Here is a 15,356-nt window from a genome sequence, read left to right on the forward strand (position 1 = left end):
CGTATATCAACTTCATACGTGAAAAAGGAGATATTAGAAGTCATTATTCATGAAGAAAGGAATCATTCCTCAAACAAGCTAGGAAAATTAGGAATGTAAAATTTTAAATCTTTACATAATATTATGCCTCAAAATAAAACTGTGTCTAGTATTTAATGATTTGATTATGGAAACAGCAAAATTTGATTCTTGGAAAGACACAGCCTAAAGCAATCGTGTGGTTTTTAGGCCTTGGAACCATTCTATGAATATTCTTTTCATGTTCTTCTCTGCATTTATTTGCATGTTGGCTTAATTTTCTTTTACTGCTAAGAGATCTCTTCTGTCAGTCAGGGAGATGACATCAACAGCTACTTGACTTAAATTTTGGCACATCGTGACAGAGGTAAATTTTCCAGAGAACGGCATGATTAACCGAACTTGGGTTAGTAGTAACTTCAACCCATTGCTCTGGCCAGGAAGCAAATATCTTGGAAAATCTGTCAATTCCCATTTGACCACAAGTAAAAGATGAAGTTATTATGCTCACAAGAGAAGATGTTTAAAATCAGATCAATACAGTTATTAAAGAAATATCCTGATTTGTTTACACTAATTATTTAGCAGTAAAATGTAAAACTAATTACATATCAACAAAATTAAAATATTGCTATAAATGCTTGTTTCATCACCATGTGCATAGAGACAAGCTATTACATTTCCACAAGCCTCAATTTTTATTCAGTGTGATGAAATTCGTAATTTTTTTCTGAAAAGGTTATTATGAGATCAAAATACAAAATATCTTTCAGGTGATAAGGTCTTATCTAGGCATGATAATCATGACCCACAATTTGTGGCTATTATTCAAAATTTAAATGGCTGTAATCAATACTCACTTTGAAAGAATTCTGCTAAATATCCTGCTCCAATATTATTTTCCAAACAGCGTGCTGCTGGGATCATTTTATTTCATTAATAAAATCCCACTAGTTATTTTGGCATTATGGATCATAATGGTGTATTCATCTGCAGAACAGCAATACATAATGGTACACATGAATATATATGTAGTATTCATAATTCAAAGTAACAGCTTTTCAGTAAAAAGAAAACTCACTGTTATCTTTTACTACTAATATGTAGTATTTCTTCTACAAAGGTTTACATTTAGAAGGATATTTTTAGAAGCAATCTTCTGTAAGTTTCTCTCCAGAGACTATTGCCTAGGAGCAGTGATTGTACTTGAAATAATTACTCCATGGCTTAATTGTGTTTTTATACATTATCTGGGTTCAGTGAAGGTAAAGGACTCTTGCCTTTAAGTCAATGAAACAAGCAAAACTTTCCAGGGTTCAACATCACAGAAAAGAAGGTCTCTGTGTATCTCAATTACGGGAGTACAAAGCTGCGATCGGTTTTAATATTTACAAAACCTAGGTCTATGTCTTCATGCTAGGTCTGTTTGATAATGTATTTATTCAATTTAGCTTTTGCATATGGTATAACTCTCTCCTGAAGTTTAAGTAGGAGGATGATTTTTCTTCCTACTTAAAGCGCATAATGTCCAAACACTAATTGCCTAAGTAACCATTGTCACTGGCCACACAAGCCCAAGGTTTGATATGGGTATTTGTTGTGAATAATAAGCTCTGATCATTGTTTGCTCCCAGGATATGCCAACATAGGACTCAGTTCTCTCTGGCTTCCTCTGTGTGCCATTGTAGTGAATCTCTAACAGGTGTTTCAGTCTACCTTGCAAATGAAACTAGAATGTTTCTAGCCAGCATTTTTATGGTGCACGGTACATCCTTCAGATAGAGCTAGTCTCCTCAGGCTCTGCGGCCTGTTCTGGGAGCCACTATTTCTTCTGTATGCCCTCTAGACCAGTGAGTATCAAAGCAAACTCCACAAAATACTAGTTACCCCTAGGTGTAGCTGCTGTTTACAGTGTATACTGTCAAACATATCAGGCACTAACTGTTTCAAGTATTTTAACCAAAAAAAAAAAAAAAATCAGAGAAGCACTAAAGCAACGCTTAGTAAGTATTGCTAATTTAGCATTTGTGAGATGTGAGGCATTCTGCCAAATCATATCTTTCAATGTTCACTATTGCATATACAGAAAAGATACGATGATTCATGTACAAAAACTGCAGCCTAAAACATGAGTACATTGTTCAAGATCACTCAGAAAAGGGTAAAGCTAATTTTCCCACCTACATTTGACTCCCCAAACTCAAGTTCTCTATTAACAACCTTCTCAATATTCATAGGGGTTTTCTTCCTAAAACCAAATTTTTTTAAAAATAAGCAAAATAAGGAGACAGTAGTTTTAAAGATAATGGATATCAAGCTGCAAAAGACAGTGATCTCTGGGAGACAGGAAACAAAGATGAGCTCCAGTACGGCACCTGCTCACTATCTCCAGAGACTTTCTAGGCCATGGAACAAAGAGAGAAAATTCAGATGGGGCCCAATAGTTTCCCTGAAGTGAAGAAACAAAGCTGAGAACCAAGGAGACCAAAGTGGCCAGAATTCATAGTCGAGGACAGAGCTACCTAGGAATACAACCACCGTGATCTGTGGCAGTCACCCTGGATAACTAACAGAGTAATGAGCTGTAGATGTGAAGAAATGACCAAAATCCTGGAAAGAAGTACCCAAAGGGTTAGAGGAACATTCCTAAAGGCACACAAAAAACCTCTAATTCACAGAACAGTGAGTAGAGTACTCAGAAAGATCTTGCTTCAGTAAAAGGGGGAAAAAATAGGTGTGGAATAAACACAGCTCTGATTCTACCTAACAAATCTTAGAAACAAGACCTAAAAGGATCAAGTAGTTTTCCAGCTAGCCCAATTATGCCTCAGGAAAAAAAACCTAAAAAAAACAGATACACAAAAGGTGAAATTCACAATATCCTACCTAAGCAATATATTGAAGATCACCTAACATGCTACACTGGTAAAACCGTATGGGGGCAGTGCCTGTGGCTCACTATGTAGGGCGCACCCCTTATACTGAGGGTGGCAGGTTCAAACCCGGCCCCAGCTAAACTAACAAAAAATAGCTGGGTGTTGTGGCAGGCACCTGTAATCCCAGCTACTTGGGAGGTTGAGGCAAGAGAATCACCTAAGCCCAGGAGTTGGAGGTTGCTGTGAGATGTGACACCGTGGCTCTCTACTGAGGGTGATAAAGTGAGACTCTGTCTCTAAAAAACAAAAACAAACAAAACTATATGAGTTTTCTCCTTACATAAACATATTTAAAAGAAAGAAAAAAACAGGCTTCTCCTTCTAGGACAATGCAATAAAAGTAGTTTTCCTCATTTCTTTTGCTAAACACAACTAAAAACACAACATTACATACAAAACAAATATAGACGCTCCTCAACATAAGAAGGGGTTATATCCCCATCGACATATCAAAAATTGAAAATACTGTAAGTAAAACATGCATTTAATACTACTACTAATAAGCCAACAGTGAAGTCAAAAAATCATAAGTCAAACCATCGTAAGCAAAGACTGTGTGTATAAGAAGATTCTGAAGGGTCAGGAAGAGAAGGCAGACTGTCTATTTATTGCACCAGGGACTCAAGAAATAACATGACAGTGATTTCTGGGATTTCCTTTCTGACCTTTATGTGTAAATATTCTTCATATACAAACTTAGATCTGTAGAAAAGAGTAAGTAACAGAAATGAAATATATATATATACATATATAAAGGTTTTTTGTTTTGTTTTATTAAGAAAATAAAGCACGGCTCAGCACCTATAGCTCAGTGGCTAGGGTGCCAGCCATGTACACCAAAGCTGGCAGATTTGAACCCGGCCTGGGCCTGCCAAACAACAGTGACAAATGCAACAAAAAAACAGCTGGGCTTTGTGGCGGGTGCCTGTAGCCCCAGCTACTTGGGAGGCTGAGGCAAGAGAATCGTTTAAGCACAAGAGTTTGAGGTTTCTGTGAGCTGTAACTCCACTGCATTCTACCGAGGGTGACATAGTGAGACTCTGTCTCAAAAAAAAAAAAAAAATCACATGAAAAACAAGCTAAGTGCAGGAAATGTGCCCTTGAAAAGCATTGGATATCTCAAACAACAAGGATGCCTGTATTTGCAAACGCACGTGCGTGCACACACACAGAGCCCCAGTGAAAGCCTAAGCTCAGCTCTGCAGTGATAGGACCAAGAAAGGGGCAGCCTGGCAGGACAAAAATTATTTATTCGATAACTGCTCTACTCCACCCAAAACCACAGAAAAAACTAGCACCACACATCCACTATGTCTAGAGAAGGCTGAGTTGAAGGTCTACACTTCCAGGTTGGCCTAGATGTAAGGAACATTCCAGCTCCCCACCACTGTCAGGGTGGTGTTAAGGGGCCCAAGAAGCAGCAAGACTCTCATCCCTTCCAGGTGGTAACAAGCCTCCCTTGACACTGCACATCAGGAAGCTGAATATTAAAACAAGAAATCTATTTTTTATTTTTTTATATGTATGTATTTACATTTAAGAAACAACTGATACTCTCTCAGAAGAAACTACGTACGTATGACTAACAGATTCCTGGGTCAGTTGAAAAACAGCCTAGGACAAATGGACGCAAAGTTGTTGAGGTCCCTGAGATCTGGAGGATTCAGATATCTCGACTCGTGTGTGGCAGTGTGTTGAGAGATACACCTATTTACATTGTCAGATTTCCCTTAGCTGCCTCCTCTTACCTCTCATGGAGACCACATTGGACCTGAATGAAATATCACACAATGAGTTTTAGGATGTGGCTTTCTGATTCCACGGGAAGGTCAGGAACTTTCTGGGAGGGGATAAATGTTGACCAATAGAAAACAAGAGAGGATTTATTCTTCCAAAGACTACTCCCAGCTGCAGTCTTTTACTTATTTTTATTTATTTATTTATTATTATTTTTGTGTGTGTGCTCTCAAGTTCTAACTACCTAACAAGCAGGCACAGCAAGCAGCCTACTGGCTCTCTTCCTAGCATCTCGAGAAATAGTAGCTTGGTGATAACACACAACATACCCTGTCTTCACTTTCCTTACCCCTCACTGGCAGTACTCTGGGCTTGGCTTTCCCGAATACCCATCAGTACTTTAATCCTCACTAGGGGAACCATAGTGAGATAATACTAGAGATAGACAAAACAGACTCCATAGATAATATTTTGGAACTAGGTTGCTCACTTATTTGGAAAAAAACACATGTGACAGGAGCGATTCATAAACTGCTATCTCTGCCTGATTCTGTGCAAGTCCAACCTTGTTAAGTAGTGTTGCTTTTCAATCTCACCAAAACATTTCATGTTTATGGAGTTCACGAGTGTCCACATTACTGGGCAAGATGTAGTCTATAATTATACAGAATATAATCAGGACTGGAGGCAGACGGCGAGGCAGACCTGCACTGCCACTGATAGCTGCTACTCTTTACTTAAGGACAGATAGCTCAGGGACAAAATGCATCTGCTTATCTCTCTGATCCTGGAAATAAAAGGTCCACCTTTCTAGTTCACATCCAGTTCACAACTCCCAGGGGAATACATCTCACCATATGTCTTCCAACATGAGAACTTCTTTTTTGTGGCATCACAGCTCACAACAACCTCCAACTCCTGGGCTTAGGCAATTCTCTTGCCTCAGTTTCCCAAGTAGCTGGGATTACAGGTGCCCCCCACAATGCCTGGCTATTTTTTTGTGGCAGTTTGGCAGGGGCTGGGTTCAAACCCGCCACCCACGGTATATGGAGCCTGCACCCTACTCACTGAGCCACAGGCGCCACCCACATGAGAACTTCTTATTCCCTTTGTAAATCACAGGACCTGATGCCCCTTTCTAACTATAACAAACAAAACACCATGTGAAGCTTGTTTACTAAGATATAACCGACTATAAATATAAAAATTAAAGTTGCTTTTATGGCCACACATAACTGAAACTTAGCATCTGACTTGATATGGATTTTATATGAGTGAATTACTGAAAGTTCATTGGTCCCCTAGTTCATAAATTTCTAAAAATCTTCCTGCAATGACGCACTTTAGGATTGAGAATTCTAATTTGCAAGTGAAGAAAATTTGGCTCAATCTCAGACTAACCAAAATTAGTAAAATCTAATGAAATTAAGATCAACTTCTCTACATTCTCAAAACTGTCATTTGTAATAATAAAAAACAACATCAGAATAATGAACTAGAAGTGTCTAATGATTATACCTCCCACAAAAAAAAAAGTGCCAGACTGTGACTAACAACTACATTTTGACCAGAGTCATAAAGGAAAGTGGCAATAACCCTGTCCAGCACAGAAATTACAGATGATCTTACAGAGAAGGCAAAAGAACACATTGCCTGTATTACCCCATATCCCAGTTGCAATTTAGAACCAGGTGGGAATGCCCCCCCACCCAATACTGCTGTGGACACCTGCAGTTTTTGCTATTGGAAAATCCTGCAGTATTTACAGGCCCTGCACCCAGCAAAGGGAGCCATCTTGCCTGGAGTTTACACCAGTGCACTGTTCTAGAAAAGGACCCCATGTTTTATGCTGGCTCCTGGTGGTTCACATAGCACTGCACTGTGCTATCTTGAAACCTGAGCCACTGCTAGACCAGAGCGTCCTGCTCCAGGATCCAGCATCCCCTGCAGCCCCTAATCCCTGGGACTCTGGTTTCATTACACCGAGTATGCACACATGATGATGCAACTTCCTAAGCAAGGCAGCTAAAATTCCCTACTCCCTGGAAACAAGTTGCCTAGGAAGCATTCCACCCTGAACATATAGGGACTGATACCCTGGAAACAAGTTGCCTAGGAAGCATTCCACCCTGAACATATAGGGACTACTCAAGTTACCACCCTGATAACAGAGAAATAAATGATCACGACTAGTCAGTCTGTATACCTTTCCCACATTAGCACACGGAATGTGAAAAGGTAGGGCACCCAGTTCTCACGGGCCTTCCTGCTGCTGACAGAGTGGGGCTGTCAGAATGATGCTGCAATTCATTGTAGTAAGTATCTGTGAGTGCTTCCTAAACTCTTCCAAGTCTGGGTATGTAACTGTGGCAGTTTCTACCTGTTGAATGCTATTATTATCTACTAAGGAAATTCCAATTAAATGATACCCTTATCTAAATATAGATAGTTCCAGAAATTTAATGGAAGAAAGCAAAAGAAGGAAAGAGAGGAAAAAGAGAGAAAAATGAAAAAATATAAAGGAAATGTGAAGGCAATGTGAGATAGTTAAACTCTAGACCAAAAGATGTCACCCATAGTTTTCAAAGAACCAATCCTGCTATCTGAGATCAGAGTTTTTTTCTTGCCGCTCTCCTGCTTTACTCCCCGGGGTACCATACCTGACCAACTTTACCTCCTCTCCTTTCTTGATCAGCTTTAATAACTGAAAGTTGTGAGGGGAAGGACCAATCCTACTCTAATTATGCTTAGAGAGAATAATTCACTTGGAAAAGCTTGAACCTAAATTGTAAGTGTCTTACCACAAAAAAATAAGTGAGGTGATGGCTATGTTAATCAGTTTGGTATAAGCATTCCATGTTGTATATGGAATCATCAAACTGTACTGTATATATAAATGTATAGTTATGATTTTAATTAAATATTAATATTAATAATTATAATTAAATATTCATAAAAATAGAAAAATAGAGAAAAAGAAAAGCTTGAGCCTGAAAGTGATCCAAAAAATTTTCAGCTCATATCCAGATTTCATAGCTTTCCGGGTAATAAAGAGATGTTCCCTGCCCCTCTCACATTCTGGGAAGTAATTAAAAAATTAGCTAGCACTGTTCTCCAGATCTTTAATCACTTGTGAATATTTATACATCCTTCCAAGGATGCTGTTTTCCAGCTCTCTTACTTCTCTATTAGGCAGAAACTCAACCAGACACCTGGGTCATGGTTTAAAGGCCCCAGACCTAATGTGGGGGTAAGATTTCCTGAAAATAAGACCAGCTTTTGATTACAGTTTATTTCAGTAAAAGAGGAAATAACATCTCAAAATATGTATTCCTATGCTGAGGCACATTCATCAGTCTAAAAGGAAATACTTTCCAGTTCTTTGAGGCTACCTACCACTGAGCCCTTCCCTCAAGGAAGGAAACAATTCTTTTTAAAGATGCAGCAAAAAGAAACACCGATCACTTTTATTGGGCCCACAAACTCTCTTCCTGCCAACAGGCTAGCATATCAAGTAGATAATTAGATAGAAACCACTCCCCTTTGGTACAGTTATGCTTAGTACCAGTCCTGCTATGTCTAATATGATTTTTATCAAATAGTGAAGTTTTCTACACTCCGTAGATCTTGGCCATTACCCCTACCACCAGAAATGTAGAAAGTTGCACTTCTGTGAATTATTCTTCCCTCACCTGGGGTTTATCCTGCCTGGAGATAAAGAGGCATAAGAGAGATATTTAGCAGCATAAGTAGCTAGAATAGGAGTGCTATTATGCCTGTAAAGTAATTCAGATTTAACTCAGGACTTACTACATTAAAAGGTAGGTAGATGCATAAATCACCTATTTAAAAAAATGGAAAGGTAGATTGAAGAAACAGGGTTGACAACTCTTATCTGACTCACAGCAAAAATGTATTTACATATCAGGAAAGGGCCCCCAAGTGGGGGTTGTGCTGTGAGTTGGATGTGGATTGGAAATCTCACATCCAAAAGGGATAAGATCTTACTGGACTTATGTTGCCCCCAGAAACTCCTGCCCAAAAGAGGGGCAACCATCAATATTGGCCAATTCCTGATATGCTCTGGGAATTAGGACGATTTGGCCAGAAGACAAGTAAGGGATAGTATCAATATGACAAGCTATTATATAGGATTTGTGAACCTGTTCCCTGGATTTCCAAACTTCTGTCACAATACAACCTACTACACTGAACCACGTATCATGAGCTGGGATGAGATCCTTGAGCGCTGCTTATATTCACTTATCAGTGAAACATTCCGTATTGTGGGAGAAGGGATAGCTGCTAGCCCAGTACACACTGATGTTACCTACTTACATAAGTACGGATGGCCAAGGCACAAAGGCGGGCCTGTGTTTTATGCTTCTGCAGTTGGGCTGCCCACAGTTCTAGAGAAGTTACAGAAATATTACAGGCAGAATCCTGATATTCCCTAACTGGAGCCCAGTGACTACCTAAAAAAAAAAAAAACTGGCTTCCCACAGAAACCATCCGCTGAATGAATGGCAAAGCTTGATAGGGCCCCCCAGCAGTAAATTATAACTTACCCAGCCAGGAAATTGAATCCAAAAATCTAATGTAAGATTGTTGTGAAGATTTGTTGTAAAACAGCAAAAGAAATTTAAAAAAAAACCCTTAGTGGGGGTTGTGCTGACTCAGACTATAGAGGAATTTTTTTTTTCCAGGTAGCTCTTTAGTTAGGATAAGGCTTTCATAGAGGAATTTTTTTTTTCCCAGGTAGCTCTTTAGTTAGGATAAGGCTTTCATAGAGGAATTTTTTTTTTCCAGGTAGCTCTTTAGCTAGGATAAGGCTTTCATTTCCATGCCATTGTATAACCATACAAATCAACCAAGTCTCACACACTAATCAGTGTTAGTGATGCCCAGACCTGCAGATGATGGATGTCCAATAGAACTAATCATCGTGACCCCTCCTTGCCTCCCACACACACTTGCAGTACTCAGTGAAATCGGAATTACTTTACAAGCATAATAGCCTCCCTATGCTTAACAGAATTGAATATATCTCCTTTGCCTCTTTACCTCTAGGCAGGATAAACCCTAGGATAAGAGAGGAATGATGCACAGAGATGAAGAGCCACTTGCTATATTTTTGGTGGTGGGAGTATTTCCAGGGTCTATGGGAGTGCAGAAAACTTTACTAAAATCCATTAGACATTGGTACTTAAGATAAACAGACTTGCATCTGTGTCTCTCTGGCTTGTATTTCTGGCATTCTTTTCTCTGATTTTCAATTCCTGCTTCTGAACAGTACATGATATTTGCTATTACAGGCTGAGAAGAGGAAAAATAGATCCTTGGGGGCCACTGAGACAACAGAGAAATTGATCTAAAATCACATAGATAGGCTCCGCACGGGTAGCACTGTGGTTATGGTGCCAGCCACATACACCCAGGCTGGTGAAACAATGATGACAACTGCAACAAAAAAAATAGCTGGACATTGTGGTGGGCACCTATAGTCCCAGCTACTTGGGAGGTTGAGGCAGGAGAATTGCTTAAGCCCAAGAATTTGAGGTTGCTGTGAGCAGGGATGCCACAACACTCTATTTAGGGCAACATATTGAGACTCTATCTCAAAAAAAAACTGCCAAAGAAGATGAAATATTTAGGAATTTACCTAACAAAGGACATGAAAGATCTCTATAAAGGGAACTATGAAACTCTGAGAAAAGAAATAGCTTAAGATGTTAACAAATGGAAAAACATACCATGTTCATGTCTGGGAAGAATCAACATCATTAAAATGTCCATACTACATAAAACAATCTACAGATTTAACGCAATCCCTATTAAAGCACCACTGTCATACTTTAAAGCACTTGAAAAAATAGAGTTTCATTTTATATGGAATCAGAAAAAACCTTCAATAGCAAGTACATTACTCAGAAATAAGAATAAATCAGGAGGTATCATGTTACCAGACTTCAGGCTATACTATATGTGCTGATCAAAACAGCATGGCACTGGCACAAAAACAGAGAGGTAGATTTATGGAACAGAATAAAGAACCAAGAGATGAATCCACCTACTTATTGTCATTTGATCTTTGACAAGCTTGTCAAAAATATAAGGAAAGACTCCCTTTTTAAAAAATGGTGCAGGGTAAACTGGCTGATGCACCTGTAGAAGACTGACACTGAACCACCACCTTTCACCATTAACAAAAATTGATTCTCACTGGATAAAAGATTTAACCTTAAGACATGAAACTATAAAAATACTATAAGAGAGTGCAGAGAAAACACTTGAAGAATCGGCCTGGGAGAATATTTTATGAGGAGGACCCCCTGGGCAATTGAAGCAGCACCAAAAATACATTACTGGGATCTGATCAAACTAAAAAGCTTATGCACAGTGAAGAGCATAGTAAGTAAAGCAAACAGACAATCTTCACAATGGGAAAAGATTTTTGCAGGTTATGCTTCCAACAAAGGTCTGATAACTAGAACCCACAGAGAACTCAAACTAATCAATAAAAAAAAATAAATAACCCCATTTTTATGTAAACAAGAGACTTAAACAGAAACTTCGCTGATGAAGGCAGGCACATGGCCTACAAACACATGAAAAAATGTTCATCTTCCTTAATCATCAGAGAAATGCAAATCAAAACCACTTTGAGCTATCATCTAACTCCAGTAAGAGTAGCCCACATCACAAAATCCCACAACTACAACATCCTACAGATGTTGGCATGGATGCAGAGAGAAGGGAACGCTTCTACACTGCTGGTGGGAATGCAAACTAATACAGCCTTTTTGGAAAGAAGGAACTAAAGTAGACCTACAATTTAGTCCTGTAATTCCTCTACTAGGCATGTAACCAGATGATCAAAATCATTTAACAATAAAGACCTTTGTATCAGAATGTTTATTGCAGCTCAATTCATAATTGCCAAGTCATGGAAGCAGCCCAAGTGTCCATCAACCCATGAATAGATTAACAAATTGTGATATATGAACACTATGGAATACTATGCAGCCATAAAAACAGATGGAGACTTCATATCTTTTATATTTACCTGAATGGATCTGGAACATATTCTCCTATTCTCCTTAGTAAGTATCTCAAGAATAGGAAAAAAATGTATCAAATGTACTCAATACTACTATGAAATCAATATATAATCATCTACACATTCATATGAATGGTAAAACATAACTATAGCCCAGAAAATAGAAGGGAAGAGGAGAGAGAGGGGTGGGGAGGGGGAATATGGGAGGAGGGGGAATATGAGAGGAGGGAGGGCATTTGGAGGGACCTCACCTAATATGCATAATGCAATGGTACATTTCAAAACTATTGAGAAAAGAGTGTAATTGTGATGGATGTGTTAATCAGTTCAATGTAAGCATTTCACATTGTATATCAAATCAGTACACTGAAATCTGTAAATGCATCAATGTACACAATTATGATTTAATAAAATATAAAATTAAAATAATAAAATAAAATCACATAGATATAACCCCAGTGGCTTCTTCTCATCTCTGTGAGTGGACTCACTTTTTCCTCATCTTTCCTAAGAGATACATAAGGTAGAATTAGTATTAAACCATCTTAAATCTCTGACAATAGACTAGCATAAGCTCTAAAACCCCTGTAGCATCAGCAAAGATAAATTACTCCCTACCACATCACCTGTACATTCTGAAGATTGCATTCCAGCCATTCTTACCCAGTAGTTATGTGAGACTGTCTAACACTACGTACCATATGAATTTCCAGTTCTTATTCCAGTAATCCACTGATGGACTTACTCACCTTTGTTAGTTCCTACTCCAGTAGCCCACTAACTGAGAAAGTCTACCTCTAAAACCTGGCCAGTGATAGCAACAATATGACCTGGATGAAACTTTCTCAGGTGGTCACTGTTAGTCTACATGGTTCATTATGAAAGTCTTGAGACAAAATAATTAAAGAAATATAAAACCCGGGGGTGGAGGCAAGATGGCTGACTGAAGCCAGCTTTCCACAGAGGCTTCTGTCCAGAAAGACAGAAGTTTAGCAAGTAACTTGATGGATTAGCACTGAGCCAAGAGAGAAGGTTGAAGAACGCACATCAACTATGCTGAGGCAAGCTACGACCCCAAGGATACAAACAAAAGGTACAAAATCCATCACCAAGTGGACGGGAGTCCCCTCCCCCATGAGAACAGCTCGCAGTACTCCATACAAACCAGCGAGCAGAGTTCAAAAGTCCTCCCATAATATCCCACAGGACAGACACTCTAAAAATTGAACCTACTTCCCCTTCTAGGGTGCCATGGTGCTCTCCTGCCAGGCATAAAACTGTATAAAACTGTATATATTCTCTACCTGCAATTCTGAACTCCCAGCACGCCCCTCAACTCTCACTCTGAGCTGGAAGCCTGTCCCCCAAGAGTCCAGATTATTGGGTATTTTATCAAGAGGGTATGGATGGCTGCTGGTCAGGGCTGATGCTGCGGCACGGGAGTAAGGAGAGGACTGTCAGCTGAGAGGGAACCACACAGGAGTGGCGGTGCCCTGAGGCACAGACCAGCAGCCGCTTCGGCAACAGTAGGGCTCACCCCTGGATATTCCGAAGTCACACCCCCTGTCTCTCTGGGCAACCAGAGGAGGCCAGACATCTTCTCTGGTGGCAGCCACTGGCATAACAGATCTGGGATGGAAACGCAGGCCCCGTTAGTAAAGGGTTTGCCTGAGGCAGTACTGGCCTGGGCAGAGCACAGGGACTAGAATACACACATGCAGAACCGGCAGATTCCTGGTGGGGGCTGACCCAGAGGATTGCTTTACTGAGCCTAAGATGCACCTGGCCTACAGGGGATCATTAGCTGAGACAAAGGCAGAGGCTGGAAAAGACAGCTAATCGTGATGCTCGAATACAAACTGCAGCCGAGACCGGGCAGTAGCACAGAGCAGGCCTGAGTCACAATTTCTGTGAAGTCAAACACCATCTGACCTCCAGGTGAATATAATCAGGACAGAAAAAAATTCTGTGAAATTGTTCTGTTCTGTCAGTAACAATAATCAGGGGCGGGGCTGGAACAGAATGAACAGCCCCAGCCTCCATTAACACACGAGGTTGTCAGGCTTCACCTCCCCCTACAGGATAGTGGCAGAGAACAGCAACCAGGCTGAGGAGACATAGATCTCCTTATCATTCAGGTAGATGCAAACCCCTGGAGTATCTGCTCATTGGAGGCAACTGGATCACAGAGCTGAGGGGTTATCAGTGACTGGGTGTGACAGAGGTACAAGGTGGGGAAGGAGGCATCAACCTTCCAAGACTAATCTATTTGATGGGTGGGTCCTCCTGACTTCACAGAGCACCAGAATGAGTCACATTTGTATTGTCAGCAGACCCCTGCGATATAGTTGCCAGAGACCTTTTGAACTCTCCCACCTGAGACAACTGATTTGGACCTCTTGAACTGGGCCAATCACCTGAGGACTATCCAAGTGGGACTCTGGGTGTGTGGTTAGGGAAGGATTGATTTTCCTTTTCTAATTGTTGCCTGTGAGGGGCGGGGTGACTTAATTGCTGGTATTTCTCCACAGCTGAGACATCAACCCAGAGTAACTGATTCACTAGGGTAGGACAGAGAACAGCTGAAAACAAGACAGAGCCACTAAGCCCCACCACACCAAGTAGGTCCCCAGTTTCACAGGCCGAAGCACAGTACGGGTCCTAGGCAAAGCTCCAGGCGAAAAGGAACAGACACCAGTCCAAGCATTTGGGCAAAGGGCTACTTAATCACTACTCCTGGAGCCCTCCAACCCAACATTGCTTTATCTGCTCATCTAGTCAAATGGTGCAAAATAATCCTGGGGTGGAATTGGCGGAAAAACTTTGATAATATGAATAACCAGAGTAGATCAATGTCCCCAAGGAAAGATATGGCAGATGCAACTGAATATCCTATTCATAAACAGATGGGTGAGTGGTCAGAAATCAAATTCAGAATTTGGACTGCAAATAACATTAATAGAATGGAAGAAAAGTTGGAATTAGAAATTCCAAGAGGATTCAAAAGTTGTCTCAAGAAATCAATGAATTTAAAGATAAAATCACCAAAGATTTTGAAACACTGAGACAAGAAGTTTCACTCCTCAAAGATCCGAAAAATACAGTACAATCGGGGGAGGTGGAGCAAGATGGCAGCCAAGTAACAGCTTACCTGCAACTGGGCATGGTGAGTCTGGGGAGATAAGACTCCAGGAATCTCTGCCTGGTGGGAACTGCCTATAATCATCCCTTTGAGGATACAGAGAGTCAGCAGGGGACTTTGGAACCCCAAGAGGAGAAGAAAAACAGTGGAAAACTGGCAAGTGGTTGCATGTGTTCAATTAACCTAATCCCGCCATCAGTCATAAGTACAAGCAGCAGAGAGACTGAAAACTGAAAAGGCTTACCTGTGAACTGTGTTGGTGTTTCTGGACTTGGCACTCAGTTGAACTGCCTTGGGGAGAGCTTGAGCTGTAGTGCAGAAAACTTTGGGCATTGTCTAGGGCCCCAGACTGAGCCGCTGAACCAGACGGAGCTAAAAGTGTTCAGCTGTGGGCCGCAGGGAGCCATTGTGATAGAAATGCCCCAGCAAGCTCCGACCTCAGGGTCACAGAGCAAGGATTGGG

This window comes from Nycticebus coucang, chromosome 3, assembly GCF_027406575.1.
Source record: "Nycticebus coucang isolate mNycCou1 chromosome 3, mNycCou1.pri, whole genome shotgun sequence".
Classification (NCBI taxonomy): Eukaryota; Metazoa; Chordata; class Mammalia; order Primates; family Lorisidae; genus Nycticebus; species Nycticebus coucang.